Here is a 24,732-nt window from a genome sequence, read left to right on the forward strand (position 1 = left end):
AAATAAATAATATCTACTCTCCTGGCAGCAGATCCTCGGGGTCTCATGTCCCAGCCCTGCTACCCATCCTTTTTAAAAAACTAACACCAGGAGATGCCAAGAATTGAACCTAAAACTGCTTTTATATCCAAAGCATGTGCTTCACCACTAAGCTATGGCCTTTCCCCACTATACCGCTATAAGGCTGAACAATTTAAACTTGTATTAACAAATTTATTAAGCTGCACAGTCCCAAACGATACTTGTTTAGAGAAGCAATAGTGAATATGTAAAATAGGTACAACGACTGGAATAAAATTAAGAATTGCACAAGCCTTGCCTTGGATGTGTCATTCAAAATCCCAACTATTTCTGATTAAATCTCTAGGTCACCGAAAGAACACTCACTAGAGTTGTAAAGACTATTTTACAGGCTGCAAAATTAGTCATGTCCATAAAACTGCTGACTTTGCTTTATGGCAACAATCTTAATGCCAATTCATGGGCTCACAGATGTTTTGCCATCCAATCAGCAGCTAGCGGCATCCCTCCTCAATCACCACAAAGCATACTAATTTCCCTCAAGAGCCAAGGTGTCCTTTCAAATAAAGCACCAATACTCCTGACTCCTTCTCAGCACCTTGTAGTGAAAGCTATACTTCCAAAAATACAAAACTCTGCAATCAGTAAAAATCCAGCTTCCCTTTGCACATGGACTAGGCAAGCTTATTGCCCAAAAATACCACATAGGGAGGGAGCAACTTTTCAGATACAGCAGCGTCTCCGTCATCATCATCAAATTTATATCCCACCCTTCCTCCCAAAAGGAGCGCAGGACAGAAAACAAGTGATAAAACAATTTTTTTAAAATCTTAAAAACAATTCCAGTACAGAGGCAGACTGGAATAAAGGCATCTATTTAAAGGCTTGTTGGAAAGTCTTCAAAAGACACCAAAAAGACAACAGAAATGGAGCCTGTCTAATATTTAAGGGGTGGGAATTCCAAAGGGTAGGTACCGCTATACTAAAGGCTCGATTCCTATTTTGTGCAGAATGGATCTCCTGGTAAGATGGAATCTGCAGGAGGCCTATACCTGCACAGTGCAGTGATCGACTGGGTATATATGGGATGAGACAATCTTTCAGGCACCCCGGTCCCAAGCTGTATAGGGCTTTATATACCAAAACCAGCACCTTGAACTTAATGTGGTAGCTAGTTGGCAGCCATCAAGGTGGGGCTGGTCAGCAGCCTTAGAATGTGGCAGCACCATTCCTGACAGACATAAGTCACTGGAAGCACATTATACTAGCACTCCAGTGTTTGCACTGTCATTTTAGTGAGAATGTTGAAGAATCTGAGAGCAATGCCATCAGGAGTCTAGACCAAGAGGCTAGACTCCTAGCAGGGGCACCCAAGGCGGAATGGTCAAAGCTTAGACACCAGACTAAAGTGCATCCAAACTCAGAGGAAGGCAATGGTAAACCACCTCTGAATATCCCTTACCATGAAAACCCTATGAACAGAGTATCCAAAATGCAACACGAGATAGTGCTGGAAGATGAGACCGCTAGGTCAGAGGGCACTCAACGAGCTACTGGGGAAGAACAAAGGACAAGTACGAGTAGCGCTGTGACTAATGACGCAGCTGGGTCAAAGCTGAAAGGAAGCCCAGAGGCTGATGCGCACAGATGCGAAAGGAGAGTGCGGAGTTGTACGACGCACACAACAGGAACATGGAATGTGAGAAGCATGAACCAGGGAAAGTTAGAAATTGTCAAGCAAGAAATAGAACGTATCAACATTACAATACTTTGCATGAGTGAATTAAAATGGATGGGAATGGGACGTTTTCAATCAGGCAGCTACAAAATATTTTATGCAGGAAATGAGAATTTAAGAAGAAATGGGGTTGCTTTAATAGTGAGAAGTGATGTAGAAAAAGCAATAAGGAGCTACAGTAGGGCCCCACTTTACAGCGCTTCGCTTTACAGTGTTATGCTAATACAGAGGTTGTGAATTGTAGAAAGGCCTCACTTTACAGCGCTTGTTCCGCTTTTACGGCGGTTTTTTGCCGCCGGGCACCATTTTGGGTCAATGTAAGTCAATGGGATCCGCTTTACAGCGGTTTTCGCTTTACAGCAGGGGTCCAGAACATAACCCGCTGTATGAGCAGGGCTATACTGTACAACACAAGGTCTGAGCGAGTTATATCAATGAGATTAAATGGGAAACCTATTAACATAACCATATCCAAGTCTATGCTCCAACAGCAAACGCAGAAGAAGAGGAATTGGAGAGATTTTACGCAGAAGTACAGGAAGAAATTGATCACACGCCAAAACAAGATGTGCTGATAATCATGGGGGATTGGAATGCAAAAGTAGGGAACAGTGAAGAACTAGGAAATGGGGCTTAGGAGATAGAAATGAAGCAGGAGAAAGACTTATTGAATTCTGTGAAGCCAATAATTTGTTTCTTGCGAACACTTTGTTTGAGCAACCAAAAAGACAACTGTACACATGGACATCACCAAATGGTCAATATAGGAATCAAATTGATTATATAATTGGTAGCAGAAGATGGAGAAGTTCCATACTTTCTGCGAAAACAAGACCAGGAGCAGACTGCAGTACAGATTATGAACTGGTCGTATCGAAAATCAGAGTAAAGCTAAAGAAGAACAAAGCAATCATAATGCCAAAATACAATTTAAATAACATCCCAGAAGAATATAAAGATCAAAGAAGAAACAGGTTTGAGGCTTTAAACTTAGTTGACAGAGAACCAGAAAAACTACGGAGTGAAATCTGAGACATTATCAGGGAAGAATTCAAAAAGACAATACCTCTAGTTAAAAAGAGAGAAAGACCTCAATGGATATGACTGATGAAACTCTTAAATAGGTTAAAGAGAGAAGGAAAGCAAAAGCAAGAGGAGATAGAAACACAGAACCTTAAATGCAACAATACAGCAACTAGTTCGTAGCAACAAAGAGAACTATTGCAATAGTTCTTGTATAGAAATAGAAGAGGACAACAAAAAGGGAAGAACAAGAGCCCTATTCCAAAAGATTAGAGAAATGAAAGGAAAATTTAAACCAAGAGTAGGGATGTTGAATAATCAACAGGGGAACACACTGACTGGTCAAGGTGAAATAAAAGGAAGATAGAAGAAATACACTGAAGAACTCTATAAAAGAGATGCCCAGATGACAGACTCATTCATGGAGGAACCATATGAGGAAGAACCAGAAATTCTAGAATGTGAAGTGAAAGCTGCTCTTAAAATACTTGAAAGAAACAAATCACCAGGAACAGATGGCATACCAATAGAGTTGCTACAAGCTACTGAGACTGAATCTATCCAAAGTTTGACTAAAATCTGTCAACAAATATGGAAAACTAAACAATGGCCCACAGACTGGAAACATTCAATATACATCCCAATTCCAAAGAAAGGAGGTCCCACAGAATGCAGTAATTATCGAACTATTGCCTTAATATCCCATGCAAGTAAAGTAATGCTCAAGATTCTACAACAAAGGCCCTTACTATATATGGAGCAAGAGATGCCAGATGTCCAAGCTGGATTTAGAAACCAATTGGTTCCCAATTGGAAAGGATGTGAGACACAGGTGTATTTTATCACCCTATTTATTTAATCTATACGCAGAACATATCATACGGAAAGTGGGATTGGACCAAGATGAAGGAGGTGTAAAAATTGGAGGGAGAAATATCAATAATTTAAGATATGCAGACGATACCATACTATTAGCAGAAACCAGTAATGATTTAAAATGAATACTGATGAAAGTTAAAAGAGGGAAGCACAAAAGCAGGACTACAGCTGAACGTCAAAAAGATGAAAGTAATGACAACAGAAGATTTATGTAACTTTACAGTTGACAATGAGGACATTGAACTTGTCAAGGATTATCAATACCTTGGCACAGTCATTAACCAAAATGGAGACAATAGTCAAGAAATCAGAAGATGGCTAGGACTGGGGAGAGCAGCTATGAGAGAACTAGAAAAGGTTCTCAAATGCAAAGATGTATCACTGAACACTAAAGTCAGGATCATTCAGACCATGGTATTCCCGATCTCTATGTATGGATGTGAAAGTTGGATAGTGAAAAAAGCGGGTAAGAGAAAAATCAACTCATTAGAAGTGTGGTGCTGGAGGAGAGCTTTGCACATACCATGGACTGTGAAAAAGACAAATAATTGGGTGTTAAAACAAATTAAACCAGAACTATCACTAGAAGCTAAAATGATGAAACTGAGGTTATCACACTTTGGACACATCATGAGAAGACTTGATTCACTAGAAAAGACAATAATGCTGGGAAAAACAGCAGGGAGTAGAAGAAGAGGAAGGCCAAACAAGAGATGGATTGATTCCATAAAGGAAGCCACCGACCTGAACTTACAAGATCTGAACAGCGTGGTTCACGACAGATAAGAACATAAGAACATAAGAAGAGCCTGCTGGATCAGGCCAGTGGCCCATCTAGTCCAGCATCCTGTTCTCACAGTGGCCAACCAGGTGCCTGGGGGAAGCCTGCAAGCAGGACCCGAGAGCAAGAACACTCTCCCCTCCTGAGGCTTCCGGCAACTGGTTTTCAGAAGCATGCTGCCTCTGACTAGGGTGGCAGAGCACAGCCATCATGGCTAGTAGCCATTGATAGCCCTGTCCTCCATGAATTTGTCTAATCTTCTTTTAAAGCCGTCCGAGCTGGTGGCCATTACTGCATCTTGTGGGAGCAAATTCCATAGTTTAACTATGCGCTGAGTAAAGAAGTACTTCCTTTTGTCTGTCCTGAATCTTCCAACATTCAGCTTCTTTGAATGTCCATGAATTCTAGTATTATGAGAGAGGGAGAAGAACTTTTCTCTATCCACTTTCTCAATGCCATGCATAATTTTATACACTTCTCTCATGTCTCCTCTGACCCGCCTTTTCTCTAAACTAAAAAGCCCCAAATGCTGCAACCTTTCCTCGTAAGGGAGTCGCTCCATCCCCTTGATCATTCTGGTTGCCCTCTTCTGAACCTTTTCTAACTCTATAATATCCTTTCTGAGATGAGGCGACCAGAACTGTACACAGTATTCCAAATGCGGCCGCACCATAGATTTATACAACGGCATTATGATATCGGCTGTTTTATTTTCAATACCTTTCCTAATTATTGCTAGCATGGAATTTGCCTTTTTCACAGCTGCCGCACACTGGGTCGACATTTTCATCGTGCTGTCCACTACAACCCTGAGGTCTCTCTCCTGGTCGGTCACCGCCAGTTCAGACCCCATGAGCGTATATGTGAAATTAAGATTTTTTGCTCCAATATGCATAATTTTACACTTGTTTATATTGAATTGCATTTGCCATTTTTCTGCCCATTCACTCAGTTTGGAGAGGTCTTTTTGGAGCTCTTCGCAATCCCTTTTTGTTTTAACAACCCTGAACAATTTAGTGTCATCAGCAAACTTGGCCACTTCACTGCTCACTCCTAATTCTAGGTCATTAATGAACAAGTTGAAAAGTACAGGTGCCAATACCGATCCTTGAGGGACTCCACTTTCTACAGCCCTCCATTGGGAGAACTGTCCGTTTATTCCTACTCTCTGCTTTCTGCTTCTTAACCAATTTCTTATCCACAAGAGGACCTCTCCTCTTATTCCATGACTGCTAAGCTTCCTCAGAAGCCTTTGGTGAGGTACCTTGTCAAACGCTTTTTGAAAGTCTAAGTACACTATGTCCACTGGATCACCTCTATCTATATGCTTGTTGACACTCTCAAAGAATTCTAATAGGTTACTGAGACAGGACTTTCCCTTGCAGAAGCCATGCTGGCTCTGCTTCAGCAAGGCTTGTTCTTCTATGTGCTTAGTTAATCTAGCTTTAATCATACTTTCTACCAGTTTTCCAGGGACAGAAGTTAAGCTAACTGGCCTGTAATTTCCGGGATCCCCTCTGGATCCCTTTTTGAATATTGGCGTTACATTTGCCACTTTCCAGTCCTCAGGCACGGAGGAGGACCTGAGGGACAAGTTACAAATTTTAGTTAGCAGATCAGCAATTTCACATTTGAGTTCTTTGAGAACTCTCGGGTGGATGCCATCCGGGCCCGGTGATTTGTCAGTTTTTATATTGTCCATTAAGCCTAGAACTTCCTCTCTCGTTACCACTATTTGTCTCAGTTCCTCAGAATCCCTTCCTGCAAATGTTAGTTCAGGTTCAGGGATCTGCCCTATATCTTCCACTGTGAAGACAGATGCAAAGAATTCATTTAGCTTCTCTGCAATCTCCTTATCGTTCTTTAGTACACCTTTGACTCCCTTATCATCCAAGGGTCCAATTGTCTCCCTAGATGGTCTCCTGCTTTGAATGTATTTATAGAATTTTTTGTTGTTGGTTTTTATGTTCTTAGCAATGTGCTCCTCAAATTCTTTTTTAGCATCCCTTATTGTCTTCTTGCATTTCTTTTGCCAGAGTTTGTGTTCTTTTTTATTTTCTTCATTTGGACAAGACTTCCATTTTTTGAAGGAAGACTTTTTGCCTCTAAGAGCTTCCTTGACTTTGCTCGTTAACCATGCTGGCATCTTCTTGGCCCTGGTGGTACCTTTTCTGATCTGCGGTATGCACTCCAGTTGAGCTTCTAATATAGTGTTTTTAAACAACTTCCAAGCATTTTCGAGTGATGTGACCCTCTGGACTTTGTTTTTCAGCTTTCTTTTTACCAATCCCCTCATTTTTGTGAAGTTTCCTCTTTTGAAGTCAAATGTGACTGTGTTGGATTTTCTTGGCAATTGGCCATTTACATGTATGTTTAATTTAATAGCACTGTGGTCACTGCTCCCAATCGGTTCAACAACACTTACATCTTGCACCAGGTCCCGGTCCCCACTGAGGATTAAGTCCAGGGTTGCCGTCCCTCTGGTCGGTTCCATGACCAACTGGTCTAGGGAATAGTCATTTAGAATATCTAGAAACTTTGCTTCTTTGTCATGACTGGAACACATATGCAGCCAGTCTATGTCCGGGTAGTTGAAGTCACCCATTACTACCACATTTCCTAGTTTGGATGCTTCCTCAATTTCATATCTCATCCCAAGGTCTCCCTGAGCATTTTGATCAGGGGGACGATAGATCGTTCCCAGTATTAAGTCCCTCCTGGGGCATGGTATCACCACCCACAACGATTCTCTGGAGGAGTCCGCCTCTTTTGGGGTTTCGAGCTTGCTGGATTCAATGCCTTCTTTCATGTATAGAGCGACTCCCCCACCAATACGTCCTTCCCTGTCCTTCCGATATAGTTTATATCCAGGGATAACCGTATCCCACTGGTTTTCTCCATTCCACCAGGTCTCCGTTATGCTCACTATATCAATGCTCTTCTCTAAGACCAAGCACTCCAGTTCTCCCATCTTGGTTCGCAGGCTCCTAGCATTAGCGTACAGGCACTTGTAAGCAGTGTCTCTCTTCAAGTGTCTTTGGCACTTGTGGTTAGGCCTGTGGTAATTTTGCTCTTCTGAATTTATATCCTGTGCCCCTGCTCTCACAATGCCTACTTCTAGGCCTACCCCTTTTAAAATTTCATCATTTCTTTGGTTTTTATCCCAGGGGGGAGGTTTATTCCGAACCGGACCTTTCTCAGCTCCTGTCGGGTTTCCCCCCTCAGTCAGTTTAAAAGCTGCTCTGCCACCTTTTTAATTTTAAGTGCCAGCAGTCTGGTTCCATTCTGGTTCAAGTGGAGCCCGTCCCTTTTGTACAGGCCCGGCTTGTCCCAAAATGTTCCCCAGTGCCTAACAAATCCAAACCCTTCCACCCGACACCATCGTCTCATCCACGCATTGAGACTGTGAAGCTGGGCCTGTCTGGCTGGTCCTGCGCGTGGAACCGGTAGCATTTCAGAGAAAGCCACCTTGGAGGTCCTGGCTTTCAGCATCCTACCTAGCAACCTAAATTTTGCTTCCAGGACCTCACGGCTGCATTTCCCCATGTCGTTGGTGCCAACGTGCACCACGACCACTGACTCCTTCCCAGCACTGTCTACCAAACTATCTAAACGACGGGCGATATCCGCAACCTTCGCACCAGGCAGGCAAAACACCTTGCGGTCTACACGCCCATCACACACCCCACTGTCTATGTTCCTAATGATCGAATCACCCACTACAAGGATCCCTCCACCCCCTGGAGATATATCCTCGGCACGAGAGGATAGCTGCTCATCCCCCAAGGAATGGGTCCCTTCTAAGGGATCGTTTCCCTCTTTCTCAGCTGGATGCTCTCCTTCCCCGAGACCATCGTTGTCCATGATAGCAGGAGAGCTATCATCGTTGGAGTGGGACACAGCTATAACGTCCCTGAAGGCCTCCTCCACACACCTCTCTGCCTCTCTCAGCTTTTCCAGGTCCGCCACCTTGGCCTCAAGGAAATGAAGTCGTTCCCGGAGAGCCAGGAGCTCATTGCACCGAGAGCATACCCACGACTTCTGTCCAACAGGCAGATAGTCGTACATGCTGCAGGTGGTGCAAAACACTGGAAAGCCCCCACACCCCTGCTGGCTTCTTACCTGCATAGTTTTGTTTAAGGTTTATTACGTCAATGGGTTGGAGACTGCGGTTTAGTTGAGGTCAGGGAACAGACGGGCAGAGTGGGGGGCCCTGGCCTCCTCGCCCTGCTGCCGAACTCGCTCTGCTGCTTAACTCGCCTTGACGCTTCGTCAGCTGGGGCTCCCTCTAGCTCGTGGAGCAGATGCTCTTGGAGGTCGCCGATTCATAGGGTCGCCATAAGTCATAGTCAACTTGAAGGTACATAACAACTGCCAGATTCTGAATTTTTTAAAAACTTTTTCCTATATTTCTTGTCCAATTTTCTACACAAGAAAAAGTCACCTGGCAACCTCTCCAGCCCCCCCCCAACTGCTACTCTAACTGGTCCCTGAATGGCTTCCCCATTTACATGATACATTCTACACTTGTGCACAAAAACTGTAGTCACTTAAACCATCAGGACTGACTTTAGTGTCACATCTTTTATTCCATAAAATGGATCCACAATCACTTCCAATCATAATGACAGGAGGACTTGCACACACAAGCCAAACAGGAAAGCACAAGTAATCTTGCAAGCAATCCAGCACACTCGTGCACAGACTCTATGGAGAAATGCTTCCAATACCGTAATTCAGTGGAAGCTAAAGATTATATTCCAACATCCAATGGATGCTGGAACCATCAGTCAGCTGCAACATTTTTACCTTTAATATCTCAAACCTGATAGTAGGACCAAAGATTTTCAGCAACAATCTCATTTTAAATTCTGCATTTGAGGTAATCATTTCAGAATAAGTTTCACGGTACAAGCGAAGTCTAATAACTGTGGCTCCATGTTCATTACACCAATATCCAAAACTACATTAATTATGTGCAACTAAAATACTACCACCAGACTACGGTCACGGATGAGACAGATGGAGCATATACCTCCAGTACTATCTGATATGTATTGGATACCTGCTAATTTCTGAGCTGGATTCAATGGACTGGTTCAAATATTTACAGCCCTAAACAACCTGGAACTTGGATGAAATGCAGACAGGGTGTTTTCAGTTGTGGCCCCTATGCTCTAGAATGCTGAGGGATATTCACCTGCTCCCCATCGTTAATTTTCTTTTTTTCATTTGGGAGAAAAAAACTGGCTCTTTGAGCTGACCTTTGATCATGGCTTACTGTTGATTTGCAGCATTACAGCTTTCCTTGATGCGTTTTTATTGATTTATATCATCTTCTGTTATAAATCTGGGCATTTTAGCTGCTGATATTTTTCAGGTTTTTGTCGCACATTGCTGTTATGGTGGGTCATGTTTTGTCTTCCCCCTCTTTTTATAGTTTTGTAATTTGACATTTTTGGTGCTTTACTCCAGAGTAAACTCCAGAAACTCCAGAGTGGCAGAGCAAGAAAGCAGCTCTGGTGTGCTCTCACTTCGCTGCTTCAGGAATCAGAGCCACAAAGCCTAGCAGACAGACACAGGATGTGGCCCAAGCCCCCTAGGAAGCCAATAGCCCCTGTTTTCTTGGCAGTCCCTTTCCCCTATGCCTCACCTTCCCTTTATTGTTGGGGTACAAAGAGGAATGCAGTGATTTGTGCCAACTCAGTTAGCCTCCTCAGAGCTTTTGGGAAAGGAGGGTATCATTTTTAAACGGAAAAAAATTAAAAAATTGGTTTGCTTACAAATATTTAAAACAAAAATTAATAACTAAATCACATGCTTACACATGATATTTGGGTCTTACAATGCATTTCTAATGCAACCCACAGCACGGGAAACCTTGCCCAACCTTGGGTCTATATGCAAAACAATAACCTGGCCAGGTTAGTACTTTTAACAGGAGCCTGCAGGTGTAGCTGCAACAGAAGAGATTTTGGCAGGCAACAGGGCTGTTAATTAATGTACATGACTAGAAGCATCGCCACCTGTCTTGTTGCCCTTCTCCGATTCCCTGAAGTAAGAAGAGATGCGTACAGCATCTCCAATCTAAAGGAAAACTCAGCTTTTGTTCACAGCTAGGGCTGCTCAGTTGGACACGTCGTGGCCAGCAAAAGAACGGCTGCAGCTTGAAAGCAAGGTATCTGTGGTGCAATCCAGTGGGAACTCAAACAACAACATTCCAGGGGTCTGAAGGGAAGTGGGAGGGAGGGATTCTCTGTGAAAGATGCAGCCAGCCATGCCCGCAATTCCACAGAGGAATGTCTCTTCCCCTTCCCCAGAATTTGCTAAGATGCTTGAAAGGAGAGAGGGACAGGTGCGTTTTGCAGCACTGACGAGAGATAATTCAGCACCTTCCAATATGAAGGAAGCAAACCTTCTCCCCAGCATTCTGCAGCGTTTTGTTTACGTCTATACTATAGCTGCTGGGCTCTTCTATGGAGTGGGAGGTGTGCATTTGCTGTGGGAATCCAAGCTGAAACTCCAGAGTGGCAGAGCAAGAAAGCAGCTCTGGTGTGCTCTCACTTCGCTGCTTCAGGAATCAGAGCCACAAAGCCTAGCAGACAGCCACAGGATGTGGCCCAAGCCCCCTAGGAAGCCAATAGCCCCTGTTTTCTTGGCAGTCTCTTTCCCCTATGCCTCACCTTCCCTTTATTGTTGGGGTACAAAGAGGAATGCAGTGATTTGTGCCAACTAGAAAACAAAACAGCAGCTCAGCAGCAAGGGCAGGAAGGCGAACAAAGCACAGGGCTCACAGCCAGCATGCACGCAGAAATGTGATGGCCCCAGGGAAAGTAGGCTGGGACAGTGCATCTGTGTGTTCACTGCCCTTTAAAATAAATGACATTATAATTCAATGGCAAGGTAACCACCAAGGAAAGCTGAATGCATTCAGTTTACCTTACGCAAGTTTATTTGGATTTAATGATTAAAATATGTTAAATAAAGCAGGTTTACATGGAAAACCTGTGGCCCCTTCAGTTGCTGTCAGACTACAACTCTCATTATCCCTGACTATTGGCCATGCTGGCTGATGGGACTGATGGGAATTGAGAGTTGTACAACATCTAAAGGGCCACAGGCTCCTCACTTCTGTTTATTGGAAGATGGGAATTAAGAAGATAGTGGAAATTTTAGAATAGGGGAATTCAATCTAGATATTTATCAACACTGTTCTGTATATGCGAGAGCCAGTGTGGTCTAGTGATTAGAGTGTTGGATTACGACCTGGGAGACCAGGGTTCGAATCCCCACACAGCCATGAAGCTCACTGGGTGACCTTGGGCCAGTCACTGCCTCTCAGCCTCAGAGGAGGGCAATGGGAAACCACCTCTGAATATCGCTTACCATGGAGACTTACAGGGTGTCCGTAAGTCAGGATCAACTTGAAGGCAGTCTATTTCCATTTTTCTATACATGTTTTTATTGTATTGTAAATCACTTCAGGATGCCTCATAGGAAGTGATTCATAAATGAAATAAAATACATACATACAACAATAATAAATCTATATATCTATCGTAACCTGCCCTAAGCTCAAAGGATACAGTGGGCTTCAAAGACACCATCAAAAAATAAACAAACAGATGCCTGTTTACAAGATTCATCTCCATAGTCAAAACATAGGGCAAAATATATGAGTTTCAATGCTTGCCAATCATGAGGAGAGAGCACCACATGTCTAAACTTGTAATAGATCAAAGAACTACCCCTTAGCAAGCATTCATTTAGCCACAATACAGGCTGCCCGTGCAACCATTTTAATAATGCATCTGCAAATGGTTCTTGGTGAACAGGGGAAGGCGTATGTGAGGGGAGCAGCAGGAAGGAAAGAGCCACATATTTGCACCAAGGAAAAAGGTAGAAAGTGGGCTGCTGCCACTATCTTTCTTATATTGCTGTGCATGCCACAAAATGGTGACAGCCAGGAGTTTTACTCAACAAAAATACAGCGCAGACCAACAGGGTGTCCGGAGCCACCTCCTGCCCTATGCACATTTTAATCTGCTAGCATGCCAGCCCCAGCTGCCACGTTTCTTAATAATACTGCTCATGCTCCAAAGCTGCATCACAGACCACTTTCTTAGTGCTACTTCTCATGGTACAAAGCAGCAGTACAGGCCACTTTACTCAACTAAACGAGGAAGCAAGCCAGACTGCCTTCTGATACATCACTACAAGGGCCACTGCCTGTCCTACGTGCATGCTGTCAGGGATGGTTGTCTGTTCCAGCCATCAAGCTTCCTTATGATATTCTGTGTGCTAGTCTATAGGTCCAGAAAAAGCACAAGCAGCAGAGAAGGATGTGGGAGAAAGAGCAATAGTAGCCTTGAAGCCAGACTCTAGCAACAGAACCCAAATGCCTTAGTCCAAGGAGGAAGCTTTGCATCTCCTATATGCTTCAATTCAGCACCACTGCTACAGATGACCAGAGGATAGTGCTGCAAAAATCAGGTGATGCAAAGGGCCAATAGGATTCTGCCTGCTCCTATAAAGCTGTCACCACCGACCTGCCTCAACTAGAGCCACTCACTGCCTAAGCATAGAGCAACAGCCCACATTGCCTGTTTCTGCTTGACTGACTAGTTCTTGGTGGCTTCCAACCCTGAAAAATGGGAAGGAAAAAAGAGGATAGGATTGAGGGCTGGCTGGAGACTTTTGGATCGCTTCATGTGGCCCACTGGCTACCTACTGGGGCAACAGTTTATGAAGATGCCCCATACAGAGTTAGTCCATTGGCCCCTCTACTCCAGTACTACCTACTACCACTGACAGCAGCTCTCCAAGAACTTGACAGAGGGTCTTTCCTAGCCCTTCTGCCCAAGAACTCTCTCATTAGAAATTTCAGGTATTGAACCCAGGGCCTTCTGCATGCAGTACAGCAGGGGTCCCCAACCCTTTTGGGCCAGTGGGCACATCTGGATTTTGATAACATGCTCCAGGCTGCAGTGGAGGCACAGCATGACACAAATGGCTACCATGGGGGGTATGGCATGACATTAAATTGCTGCCACATCTGATAGAAAAGAAAGACACAAGATGACAAAATACTGTGGGCTTGCCCCCCACATCAGCCGCTGCATCAATGAGGGAAAAGGCGCCTATGCTAGCTGCTGCAACACTCACTCACAGCGAGAAGCTCTCTGTACCTTTCCTTGGTTCAGTATGGATGAGAGAGCAGATGTCTGGCATTCAATGTAACGTGAACATGTTTACGGGGGCATGTTCAATGTAGAATGTGAAAGAGCCTGAGCCAACGCAAACAGGAACAGTTTTCAAGGAATATTTACTGAGACCTTTCCTGCACTCCATAGGAGGTACTGGCAGGTACAATGGCGCCCTTGAGTGCCACATTAGTGACCCCTGTAATACGGACTATTCTGGAGAACAGGTCATCTTTCTACCTTGGGTCTCCCCACTGGTGATATCACTCATTTCCAATTCCCTCTAAATACAGGGTTTGTTCTATTGTCATAAAGAGGTTTTATTGAAGACAGTCCCATCTGCATATCCCTAGGAGCATCTCACATTAGGCCAACTTCTCAATCTATTGTTTATCTCAGTTCAGTCAGGCCATAAAACTGTATGCATGAAATCAGAGTTACCAAATCAGGATTTATATATTCATGCTACAGTGTAACACGGTGGTTCCCAACCTGGGGGATGCCCCCCCGGGGGGGGGTTCACAAAATCATCCTAGGAGGGTTACAAAGAGCCAAGAGAATAATTATTTATTAATTTTAAAAAATTAATTAATGGCTAGTCTATGCAACACCAACTAGCAAGCCTGCACTGCATTGGGGGGGGGGGCGTCATATGGAGTTTCCTGAGCCGAGTACTGAAGATGAGGCATCACTATATACAGATGGAACAGTTAAAACCAGAGTCCAAATGCCCTAGCATCAACCAGACTCTGCTCACCACTTTGGAAGGTTTACTTTTATCTCCTTCCTTTCCTTCCCTTTCAAATTTGTTAAAAGTTCCTTACATCGCTGTAACCAGTCTTGGGACCTTCTGGTGAAGGGCAGGTAATAAATATCATCATATTTGTTGTTGTGATGAATAAAAAGTGACATTATTTAACTTTTCATTATGTATTTTTTCAATTAACAGAGACTAAAATTACAACAATTACCATGCGGGGGTCGCAAAAATGTTTGCGTTTACAAAGGGGGTCCCATACTCATGAAGGCTGGAAACCACAGGTATATTATCTTTGCATTGTAGGATAAGTTTCAATGTTCACTCATGAGCAGATGGGACAGAGCATTGCAAGTCAGAAGGCAGGCTGACTCATTCTATGCAAGTATGTATGGTTGTGTGCACACACCTCTGTTAGGTAACCTGTACAACTGCCATTAGAAGTTGCCAGAAAATGAGAAAGCAACAAAACACAACATGCAAAGTGGAACACCACTTTCTACAAAAGCAAAAGCTTAGCAACAAATCCAAAAGCCCCTTGCCAATGTCACAAAGCTGGTAAAGGAAGGCTAAACTTTATCTTTTTAGATCCACGTATGACCTCCAGATCACAATTTCTTTACTTTTACTTTCCCTCATCAGCTTATCTGCAATTAAGGCCTTTTCCACAGATGGATCTGAAGCAAGCACTGAAACTACAGGGCCATATCAGACAGTAAAAGAAGCTAGAGCAGAGCCTATGCGTGGCACAATAAATTTTCACTCCATTTTACCCAGAGATCTTATATGTATCTTACAAGTAGGAGGACAAAAGAAGATCTTTCAAGATGCTATTACACCATCCTGGGGGGGAGGGGGTGTTCCTTCAAACAACAACCAGAACCATTCCAGAGTTGCTCTTGTAAACGTGCAGCAGATCTTCCACCATCAACAGTATCAAAGGCTGCCGAAAGATATAAAGTGATCAGTAGAGTACAATTACCATTATAGATTTCAAAGCAAGCATAATCAATCACGGTTGTAAATGCCATCTCCAATGCCATACCAAGCACAATATCCAAATGAGCAGGGACACAGGAAGCCCATAACATAGTGTCTGAAGTAGACACTATGCAGCTGGGAAATCAATTACTAAATCTTTTGTTTTTCATTTTAAAAGAGACTACAGAGTGCTAAATTTAATCATGTGGCATCAGTGATTCATTGGTTCTGCCATATTTTTAACTTTTCCAGCACCCTTGCGACATATGCTGTTCCCATTTAGCAAAACGTCTACACCATTCAGTATCTCTCACTCAGCCCTGTTCTGGAAATTTAGCAGAAAAATCTTTGCTATGCAAGTTTTCTTCAAGGACCAAAACAGCAGGATTGCTCCTCCAGCTACAACAGGCCTTTACTTCACTGTGGTGAGTGGAGGTCATTGCTGCAAAGCAGGGGAAAACAATCTTTTCAGAAAGAAGAAAAATTTTGTAAGAATCATGTGCAAGTAGCAAACCTCAAAATCCTACCCACTTCGCCCAGTCATTTGAAAATTGCTGGAGGTCTCAACAGACTATTAAATACACTTCTTTTGTTCTACAAATAAAAGCATACATATAATTTATGTTTTAATAATTATTGTATTGCATTTCTGATGCTATGAATGTGCCTATTCTGTAATCTCCATTATCAGAAAAAAAATCATTGCACGGCAAAGGACCGATATAACTGTCCCACAAGTTTCTGTAGATTGCCTGAATGAAGCTCTTGGACCACCAGTGGTGCATGGATAGTTAGGTGAGCGTCCAATTCAAAATTTTCCAGAAGATTTTCCTATGCAAACAAGGCAAATTTGCACTGAAAATTCTCTGATGTGGTAAAGGATATAAGTTGCATTATAACTGAGTTAACAAGTTGCATAATATTTTGATTGCAGTCATAGCACCTTGTGCCTTATCATAATGGACATATGTTGCTTGGTATTTTAACTGTGAAAGTGATATGTATATAACTATAAAATCCTATTTTAAATTGATCCTTCAGTTGGTACTCTGTTTTAAATTATACACACGTTCACTTTCTGAGTTTTGTCATTAGAATCAATGTTGTCTTCTTAACCTGCACAATAATGTGAAGACGGTTTTCCTTTTATAGCAAAGGCTACACGTTTTTTGTTTGTTCACAGCAATATTTCCCATTCCCCCACCCCGGGCAGTTGGGGAAGAACACTATATGAATAATTTGGCAGAGTGCACTAGCAGCTAATTCATGGTAACCCATGCTTTATGGCAGCTTTCGCCAATCTAGTGCCCTCCAGCTATTTTGGACAACAACTCCCATCAGCCCCAGCTAAACAGCTGGAGGGCACCAGATTGGCAAAGTCTGGTTTGTAGTATATGTGTTGTTCGAACACAGCCATTACTTTAAAGCTCAATAATGTATATTTTAATTCAAGAAGATACTTCATAGGATTGTAAGTGCTTATTCTATTTCTTATTCTTTTAAGTAATATACACACATATTTCTTTAAACAGCTACAAACACCCTGTACACCATCCACTGAACACCCAACTGGGGGGGGGCACAGAGAAGGTTTTTCCTTCTGTTAAAAAAGTTCATTATCTCAACAAAGAAGTTATGCTAAAAGATGAAAAAGAGACTATTTGGTGGGAAGCAGACAGACAGGGCCAACCAGATTCTGTAAGGGAACTTTAAATGTGTCTGAGACTGATGCATTAGTAATCAATGGCTTTGAAAAATCAGTAAGTGCCCAGCAGCTTCAGCTGTTGCAGACAAGAGGTAAGTTCCATTTACGTTTATCACTGGGATGGCAAAGTTAAAAAAGCCATAAGGCTACCAACTAGTATTATGCTTCCTAAGGGCACTCAGTAATAAACAGAAGAATGGACTACAGCAGTTCTGTAGCTACCAGGACTCAGTTAATGAAGTTGAGAACTGCCGATGAGTTTACTAACCAGTCCTCTGTAGAAGGCTGCGGCACCTTACATGCAGACATATATTGGCTTTCATAACCTATGCTTTGGGTGGAGGATCATCATATTTCAACTTGGTTTTCATTCACCACCCATCTGCTTAATTAAGCTTAATGTTATGAATCTTGTTTGACTTCATTTACTTTTCTGTGTGTCTTCAAGGATGTTTTCACACCAAACTGATGAGCCACATCATAAAGCATGTCTTCAGTTACATACAATGGGACAGTTCATGACCAAAAACCTTAAAAATTACACAAGTGAAATATTGCCATAAAGCAAGGGCAGTACAACTCCCATCAGCCCCAGGCAGCATGGCCAATAGTCAGGGATGACGGTAGTTATAGTTCAGCAACACCTGGAGAGCCTACAGGTTATCCAACCCCACCATAAAACAATTCTACAGTCTGCTCATGGAAGCAAATGGAGGGGGGAACCAGAAGTTTCTTCCAACTGAGTTCATTTGAGTTCTACATAGTGTACTTGGACTTTCAAAAAGCTTTTGACAAAGTACGTCACCAAAGACTCATGAGTAAGCTTAGCAATCATGAAATCAGAGCAGAGGTCCCCTTGTGGATCAGGAACTGGCAAGGAAACAGAAACCAGAGAGTAGGAATAAATGGACAGTTCTCCCAATGGAGGGCTGTAGAAAGTGGAGCCCCCCCAAGGATTGGTATTGGGACCTGTGCTTTTTAACTTGTTCATAAACTCTTTAGAGTTAGGGGTGAGTAGTGAAGTGGCCAGATTTGCTGATGATACTAAATTGTTCAGGGTTGTTAAAACAAAAAGAGATTTTGAAGAGCTTCAAAAAGACCTCTCCAAATTGAGTGAATGGGCAGTAAAATGGCAAATGCACTTCAATGTAAACAAGTGTAAAGTTATGCATATTGGAGCCAAAAATCTTAATTTCACATATATGCTCATGAGGTCTGAACTGGCAGTGACTGACCAGGAATGAGACCTTGGGGTCGTAGTGGAGAGCTCGATGAAGAAGTCAACGCAGTATGGCAGCTATGAAAAAGACAAAGTCCATGCTAGCGATCATTAGGAAAGGTCTTGAAAATAAAACTGCCGATCTCATAATGCTGTTATATGAATCAATGGTGCGGCAGCATTTGGAATACAGTGAACAGTTCTGGTCACCCTATCACAAAAAGGATATTTTAGAGCTGGAAAGGGTTCAGAAAAGGGCAACCAAAATGATCAAGGGGATGGAGCAACTCCCCTATGAGGAAAGGTTGCAGCATTTGGGACTTTTTAGTTTAGAGAAAAGGCAAGTAAGAGATGGCATGATAGAAGTGTGTAAAAGTATGCATGGCATGGAGAAAGTGGATATGAGAACGTCTTTCTCCCTATCTCATAACACTAGAACTCGTGAACATCCAATGAAGCTGGATGTTGGAAGATTCAGGGCAGATAAAAGAAAGTACTTCTTCACACAGCACATAGTTGAACTATGGAATTTGCTCCCACAAGAGGCAGTGATGACCACTAACTTGGCTGGATTTAAAAGAGGATTCGATAAATTCATGGAGGAAAAGACTATCAAGGGCTACTTGCCATGATGGCTATGCTCTCTCTCCATAGTTGGAGGTAGTATGCTTCCAAATATCAGTTGCTATAAACTGCATTAAGGGAAATGCTCTTGCATTCAGGTCCTGCTTGCAGGTTTCCCATGGGCAATTGGTTGGCCACTGTGAGAACAGGATGCTGGACTAGATGGGCCATTGGCATGCAGCAGGCTGTTCTTGATTCCTGGTCCAGCAGGCTGTTCTTATTATATGCATGCCTAATAAATCTTTTTGGAAGCACAAAATATGCAGTATCCCCAGAAATACCCACAGTCTACAATTCCCACTCACCCACCCATCCCCATAAACTCTATGAAGTTGCATTTTCCCCATGTTAACCAGTAAACTAGCACATGGCCCCCAGCATCCAACAATGAAAATAGTTGTGTTGGAGCTTACATACTGAAATGTAAGGTACACAAGCTGTCCAAATAGCCCTGGTTGTCTTCCATGCTAAAGAGGAATCCTCCTCAAACCAAGGGGTATTTCCAAGCTATATCCTGATTTTTCCATCCAGAACTGTTCTACCAATGATCAACCTCCTCCAACATTCTTTTCCTCAGCATCTCTTGTACAAGGAAATAGTCAAGTATGCAGCAATTTTCTCAAGTAAATTTAGCTCTGTTGCCTTTTCATCAGCTAGCAAAGAGTCATTCTCCAGACAATAGCTTGTGGGACCCAGGCAGCACAGTTCTATGTATATTTCCATCTGCGTAAAAGGAAAATTGAGTAACTTAGCACACAGTACAGTCCCCAGAAGTTAAACAGTTTTGGGTCCTATCAGTGAACGGCTGGGAGACTGCCGGGCAATCCCATGTATGCTGCCTTGGGTTTCATGATGGAAGAAACGCAGGATATAAATGCATTAAACAAATAAGTAATGAGCATGGAGGAGGGTCTGGCAACATCAAGGGAACAAATACATTTCACCATGTGTAACACTGGAGATCACAAACAAGAGTACTGGCGAGCTGCAGACCAAACTAAGACATCATCTAATGTACATGGGAATGTACATTAGTCAGGATAGCATAAACAAGTGTAGAAGCAGCAAGAAGAATTACGTATAATTAAACCCACAAATTGATTTTATATTGTACTATTAATGTAGTTAAAATATTTTAAGGCCACTTTTCTGGGCAAATGCCTGTCCAAAACTGGCTTAAATAAATACACCGTTTTAAAACCTAAAACCACTACTCAGCAACACCCCAAATTAAAAATAAAATTAACACCTGGAAAGAACATAATTCACTCAGACCATCATCCACTTTTTAGAACAGCACAGAACAAATCAATAAGATATCGCCTTAAAAACAAATGTAAACTGTTGAGTGTTGAATTTCCAAATGCACGAACCCCTGTAAAAGTGTCCCTTAATCCTACTCATGATTTCTCACCCCCACCCCAGAGAGAGCAGTAAGAAAGTTGTTTAGCAAAAAAATTCAACAATGCACCTCCATACTGTAGGGGTAGGAATTTTTTTCCCCTAGAGGCTCTCAAAATCATGGATGTCTCAAGGCCTCAATCAACATCAATCTGACCAAACCTGTGAGAAAAATGGAAATGGACTGCCTTTAAGTTGATCCCGACTTATGGCTATCCTATGAATAGGGTTTTCATGGTAAGCGGTATTCAGAGGGGGTTTACCATTGCCTCCCTCTGAAGCTAGTCCTCCCCAGCTGGCTAGGGCCTGCTCAGCTTGCCACAGCTGCACAAGCTGGGGGGCAACTGGGTTCCTTGGGACTATGCAGCTTGCCCACAGCTGCAAAGGTGGCAGGGCACATAACCCCTGAACCACTCGCTGTGGGGATGATCTTTAGCCCTTGACACCCAGGAGACACAAGCAGGGATTTGAACGCACAGACTGGACTCCTAGCCAGGCTCTCCTCCCCAATGTGCTATACCAAGCAGCATAGAATACAACACTCCTCAAAGTTCAACATCATGCATCCAAGTTAAAGCCTGCAGGATCCATTCTGCTGTAAATGTACATAGCACTGAACACTTTACACCTGGGGTTCCCAAACGGGGGTCGGTGGACCACCAGTGGTCCGCAAACTTCCTTCAGGTGATCCACAGTGTGTCCGTATGAAATATTGATTTTAATTGTGGTTTTATTGGTTCTTTTATTTCTTTTATTGTATTACAATTTGAAATCCACAGAAAATCTAGAATTCAAATTGGAATACAATAAAACACAATATAAGAAATAAAAGTACCAATTAAAATATAATTAAAATCATACAGCTTCTACCACAGAGCATTACAATACTGTAACAGGCAGAAAAATCATTAAATAGTCCACAAATACCTTCAGCAAATTTCAAGTGGTCTGTGGGGACCACTTTTGGGGAACCACTGCTTGACACCATTCTAAACATTCTGTTTAATTTAGCACAACTCACAAAAGTGTGAAAAATCAAGCACGTTATTAAATGTTTGTTTTGAAACCACAATCATTCAATATATGACAGCCTGATCTGTATTTATAAAGATTGACCTTGAAATCTAGTTAAAGATGTTCCTTGCTACCTCCTGAGTACCATATAAGGAGGAGGAAAACAGCCTGCATATAAAAAGTCATTAAAGTTTGATGAGGGCTCATTGAGTCAGCATATTTTAAAACTTTATTCAAGTGATGTAATAAATCACAGTAAGCTTAAGTTTTAACATGGGTTGAAATGGCATTAATTTCAAATAGATTTTTTAAAAGCACTATCACTATTCTTTATTAAGAACTATCATTCACATTTTTTAAAGAATTATTCAATATTTTATTCACCTTTCAGGTGTACTGCAAACTCATGGGCAGTATCCAGCGAGAAAGTCTCCTGTGTGAGCCCCACTGCTCTTGCATAGCACCCATTCCCTTCAAGGGCACTCTCACAGGAGTTCATCCTGCTTGACTGCATCCTTTATGGACACATCTGAGCTATACATTTAACACTCATGCAAACCCAGCAAAAAAATCTCACTGGCTGACTTTGGGGTATATTTTGGCCCCACTGAGATTTCCAATGGAAGGATGGAGTCACTTTGTACCCCAGACACTTTCTTTTTGTCACCACAAGTGTGCTCAACACTATCAATGCACCTTGAGCCAAAAAACACTTAATGCAGAGGAGGTAGAATTTTTCTGAGCAGTATATATTGGCCCCTTCTCCATGCATATTGATTAAACTGGGGTATTTTTAGACCCCAGTGGGTTTTTCTGTTTCCAGAAGGAAAACAGTAAATGATAATGGGCTGAAATTTGGAGGCATTGTACAGGTGACTGTTTATGGCAATGACCTAGTAGGACATTGCAGTAGGTCTACTCATGTGTATGTTACACAAAAGGCAGAAAATTGCACCCCAGGTGGGTTTTGTTTCCAGAAGAAAAATGGTAACTGCTACCTGGCTGAAATTTGGGAATGTTGTACAGATGAAATTTTGTGACAATGTCCTAGTAGGACATCCCTGTAGGTCTACTTCTCTCTAAATTACACAATGAAAAGTGTACCTGGGGTCAAAAGGTATCCCACAAATCTGCATGAAGGTTAAAGCACTATGATAGCACTTCAACAGTCATGGCTTTCCCCAAAGAATCCTGGGAGCTGTGGTTTGTTAAGGGCATTGAGAGTTGTTGGGAGACCCATGTTTCCCTCACAGAGCTACAATTCCCAAAGTGTTTAACAATCAATCCCTCTTCCCAGGGAACTCTGGGAATGGTAGCTCTTGAGGGGAACAGAGGTCTCCTAACAACTCTCAGCACCCTTAACAAACCACAGTTCCCAGGATTCTTTGGGGGAAGCCACAACTGTTGACATGGTATCATAGTGCTTTAATTGTATAGTGCAAATATGGCCTTAAGTATTACAGTCCTAGGAAGCCAAACAATCTATACAGACATACGGCAATGTCTAAATCCTTTAAGAGAGAATCTCTATGGCCCATTTCATATCAGGGTTGATAAAACTCAATGGTTTTTTAAAAAAATAGTTTTTTAATTTAAATTGGATTTTTTAAATTTTAAATCACATTTCAAAATGTTCCTAAAACAATTAGTAAAAAAGAACCTAGGTCAAAAATATCATGAATACAAGTTATACAACTTCTCATTATATGTTAACAGCAATTTATGGAGATGGAAGATAACCTGAATCACTCCTATTCTGGAAGTAGTGTACATGAAGTACACACTCTCACTCTCAAGACCTTTCCTCTCTCTATGTGCAAAGATAGAGAAGATCAATGGATAGAGAATTTGGGGAGATGGAATAGATCTGAACAAGGAGGAGACCACTGAAGTGGTAATCTAGCTCTTTAGAACAGTAGCCTCTTCCTTTGGACTAATTCATTCTAAATTGAGAAATCAGTTGGGAACTGAAAAAGCAGGAAAGCTTGTATTTCTTTTCCAGACAATGAACAAGGAAGGCAAAGGTGAAGAAAAAGACTGAGTTAAATGTACCACCCTATATTTTAAGTTTCTCATGTTCAAATCATGATTTAAATCAATTTGATTTATAGCAAATCAACTCTGTTTCATATGTTACATTTTATCAATGTGCTCAGTTCTGCACAGTGTACATTAGGAGTAGAAAACCTTTTTTTTGCTGAGGACCATATTCCCTCAGGTTACTCTCTCAGGGGCAACATGCCAGTGATGGTTGAGGCCAGAGCAGGACAGTCAGGCAAGGCTACAGCCGAAAGTGGGTGAGCATGAGATAAGAGTGGAAAGGGTGCCCTTTTGTCTCTCTCTTTCTGCCACCCCCTTAACAACCTTCATGATATTAGGCTGAAGGCCACATTGGGTCAAAGGTTGCCCACTCCTGGTGCACATATTGTCCAGTCTAGAAGAAAAGGAGGAACACACCTCTGGAGAGAAACAGGATTTTGAAATAAAGGTTAATGGATTCCCCTTCAAAAAACTCAAATTATTATTATTATTATTATTATTATTATTATTATTATTATTATTATTATCAGCACCAGCACCACTGGCTCTTTACTGAATATTTCAATCCCAGAGAAGAGAACAGTGAAATAAAATAATTTTAAAAATACATAAAATTGTTATACTTTTATACAACAATTACAAAATCCATAACAGTCCAATCAATAGCACAAACATATTAACAACTCAAACAAACAAAACAGCAGTGATGACAAAAGAATTTCAATGTAATCAAATACCTGGGAAAAGAAAACAGACCATCCTATTAATTAAAACCAGTTCCTACCCCATCTCTCACTTGGAGCAGCCCATGCATGCCTCTCTACCAACAGACTCTGTGCCTTCTGAGCCACTGAACACGTTTGACCCCACCCCCCACTCTCCAAACCACCCAAGCTCTCACCCTGAGTGGCCTGAATCATTGCCCACAAGCATCTATGAAGCATGCCAAGGTCACTGAAGGATAACATCCACAAGAGGCACTTGATGCCCAGGACTGGCAAGATTGATGCCGTTTTCTCATCTTCCAATGTGTGTATACAAATGTATTGCAAATTGTAAGGAGGAGCCAATATTCAGACAGACAGCAGGTTAGTAGAAAAACTGGTTTGTGGTGTGAAAATACTGGTACAATTTCAAGCATAATACAGTGTGATTCAAGATGTAAATAATAGAATGCAATACAGAAGGTCTCAGATTCAAGCTGCAGCATCTCCAGTAGGACTGGGAAAGGCCTATGCCTGAGGCCATAGAGTACCACTGCCAGGCAAAGCAGATAATATTGGGCTAGATATGATCTACTCAGAATAAGGCTGCCAGTTTCACATTTTAATACTTTATATCAAAGA

General features: G+C 42.2%; 1 protein-coding gene across 6 annotated transcripts in view; it reads right to left on the reverse strand.

The window, feature by feature from the left end:
* CHD6 (chromodomain helicase DNA binding protein 6) overlaps positions 1-24,732 on the reverse strand; it is a 181,722-nt gene that overhangs the window by 136,066 nt on the left and 20,924 nt on the right. For 2 of the 6 annotated variants that reach the window (XM_061631712.1, XM_061631715.1), the window contains exon 2: positions 15,200-15,345. The exons of the other annotated variants lie outside the window; for them this stretch is intronic. The gene's annotated coding sequence lies outside the window, so the exon portion shown is untranslated. The remainder of the gene's footprint in view (positions 1-15,199; positions 15,346-24,732) is intronic. 6 annotated transcript variants of the gene reach the window in all.

This window comes from Rhineura floridana, chromosome 6 (assembly GCF_030035675.1).
Source record: "Rhineura floridana isolate rRhiFlo1 chromosome 6, rRhiFlo1.hap2, whole genome shotgun sequence".
Lineage (NCBI taxonomy): Eukaryota > Metazoa > Chordata > Lepidosauria > Squamata > Rhineuridae > Rhineura > Rhineura floridana.